This window comes from Cupressus sempervirens, chromosome 9, assembly GCF_028749045.1.
Source record: "Cupressus sempervirens isolate cs-2001-9-10 chromosome 9, ASM2874904v1, whole genome shotgun sequence".
Taxonomy (NCBI): Eukaryota; Viridiplantae; Streptophyta; class Pinopsida; order Cupressales; family Cupressaceae; genus Cupressus; species Cupressus sempervirens.
This window is the reverse complement of record NC_143126.1, coordinates 8,748,890-8,751,686: the sequence shown is the minus strand read 5'-3', so window position 1 is coordinate 8,751,686 and position 2,797 is coordinate 8,748,890. Positions and strand designations below refer to the sequence as shown.

General features: G+C 34.1%; 1 pseudogene; it reads right to left on the bottom strand.

Annotated features, from left to right (window-relative positions):
- Positions 1-1,170: 1,170 nt before the first annotated feature.
- Positions 1,171-2,574, bottom strand: LOC149537363 (phospholipase A1-Igamma2, chloroplastic pseudogene; annotated as a pseudogene).
- Positions 2,575-2,797: the final 223 nt, after the last annotated feature.

The following is a 2,797-nucleotide window of genomic DNA, read 5'->3' as shown; positions in this document are numbered from 1 at the left end:
ATATTATTTAGAATTTAATTTTATTTAACATGTCTTATATGAAGTAAAATAAAGTTAATGAGTTTATTTCATTCCTTATTAAACCTTTAAAATTTTATTGAAATTATGGTATGCTCTATAGTAAATGGATGCCCTATTTTAAGTCAAACATCTTTTCATACAAAAAGACATTGAAAATAAACTATAACTTAGAATCCAAGAAATAATAATAATAATAATAATAGGCAAGAGCCTATAGCACACGGATAAATTCTGAGCTTCTCAAAAGAGAGGTCTATTCAAATCTACTCGAACTTAACACATAATAAAAATTAATTTTAACAAATAATAATAAACAATAAATAATTTGTAAGTTTCAACCCATTACCTATCAAAAAAAAATCATAATAATAATAACAACAATAATAAATTATTAATATTCTATTAATAAATTATTAAATTTTACAAATTCTTACATTCTTTCACCCAATTTCATACATCTATGTTAATCTTATGTTTTGTCTTGGAATAATCCTTTTTCATATAATAATAAACAAATTCCGAAAAAGTTTTTAGATTCTTATCTATATCTAAGCTTTGTTCCATAAAAATAAATAAAAACACGAGATTCTAATAAAAAATATTCAATAGGGAAAACTATTCACTTGCATCATGTTTTTGTTCATTTATGCCATCATGAGTCAAAAGAAGATATGGCGATCATAACACTGGCTTGTAGTAAGCAGATTCTTTCAACGAGAATTTTAAAAAGTATTATTGAAGTAGCAGTACATTCTTTGGAAATATGGTGAAGACCAGTAGGTTTCTAATCACATCGATAGACATTAAACATTCTTTGGGCAGGGATGGCAATATTATTACAATTAAGAGACATTTCAATAGTAGACAAGAGTTATTAATTATCACTTCGATAATATGTACATACATAGACATAGACATACAAATAGAGAACGTAGTTTTAAAGACATCAACTTTTGTAATGACTATTTTCACTACTCTGAGATTCAGATTTATAAGTAATCTACCAATAGTAGTAATATATGTGAGGTTCAGATACAGACTCACAGTATTAAAAATTATAGACGCTAACATTTATATAGTGGACCTTTATACTCCAGAAAACATAACGCAGCGATAGCATGTCTTACTATGGAACATTCTATAAATATTTCACGCAAGAACGAGAATCTCACTATTATAATTTGAATCCACATTACCTGAAAGTGGATTGGAATCGCTGGTGCACATGAGGAGGGGAGGAGTAGGAGTTGTAGGAGAGCATACCAGCAATCCATCTATGCGCTTTACCACCTCATTTAATTTCCTTCTTTTCCACCAGTTCGGAGGGATTTTAAGCTGTTCGATGAGCAAGTCAGAGTACTTATTCACAAGAGCTGGATCTCTTCCGGATGCTTTGTAAGGCAGCTTGTTATTCCCTTGAAACCCATCAATCAAATGAAGATAAACCTCTAAATTGTGGTAGCTTGCTGGATTGCATGATTTCTTCAGCAATGGAGATCTGCAACTATCCAAAGTAATGGAGACTCCAACATGAACATATGTCCATGGTAGCCATTGTAGAAATCGAGTCAGCTGGCCCATGTTCTCATTGATAAAAACTCCTGGAACTTTGGGAACAAGGTCCCATTTATTCACCAACCTTAACACTTTAACCCCAATTTCTTCTACATGTTGGGAAAATGCAAGGTTCCCTACACGTGGTGAAGCAAAGGCAAAGACTGTGACATGTACTGATTTTCTAGGGTTTTCTTCCATTACAATTTGTTTTATAGCATATGCACTTGTAGTGGCCAGTGCAGCTCCCAAACTGTGTCCAGTGAATGTTATGCTGACATCTTCTTCATCTTTGTACTCATTCAACAACCTTCTGATTTCCTCCACTACAATATCTTTTGCACTCTGCTTCCCTCCAATAGAATCTACATAGACGGAGGTATAACAGCTTAAAAATCCCTTCTCTATCCGAACACCTGGTTTTAAAGTTGTTTGTAAGCAGGAACATTCAGTTCGCTGAGATAAGGTGACAGGAACTAATATATCTCTCAGATTTTGCATCCATTCTTGACATGTTTCAGTTCCTCTCCATGCAACCACTATATCTCGTCTTCCTAATCTCTTTATCTCCATTGGATCTGTGCAAACAGCAATATATCCCATCCAAGCACCGGTATCCGCAGATTTAGGCTTGAAAAAGGAATTTAAGACTGCGGTGTTGGCGTAAATATATCTGGTCACTTCATACCCACGCCCACATCCAAGATATTCCAATCTACGCCCCAGCGAACTTCTGCTGCGTTTAGAGTTCCCATAGTATTTGGAAGAATAATTGTTGTCAAATGAATCATAGCACTCTTGTGCAAAATCACCATACCTGAGTATCTCTTCTTTCAGAAGTGCATTAATGGGGTCAAGCATGCCATTCCAATCATTAACACCCTGAATAGATCTCCAAATATCTCCAATCTGAGCTTGATTTGTGTGCCTTCTATCTCCTTGCACTCGCTGATCAGCAATTAGAGGGTCGTGGCCAATAGCTAAATCAGATATCGCCATTGATGTTTTACACAACGTACAATATACCAAACAATTCAAGTTTCTTGAAGGGAAATGGAGTAGGTCCTTGAACCATAAACCTTATGAAACGAAAAAGAAATCTCGTTTATGTTGGTATCTTGTCATTTGGATATTTATAGATTGTAATCATGAATAACCAAATGATGGAAATACACTATAGAGTGATGAGTATATGTAACAATATGTCAACACAGCCTGCCAT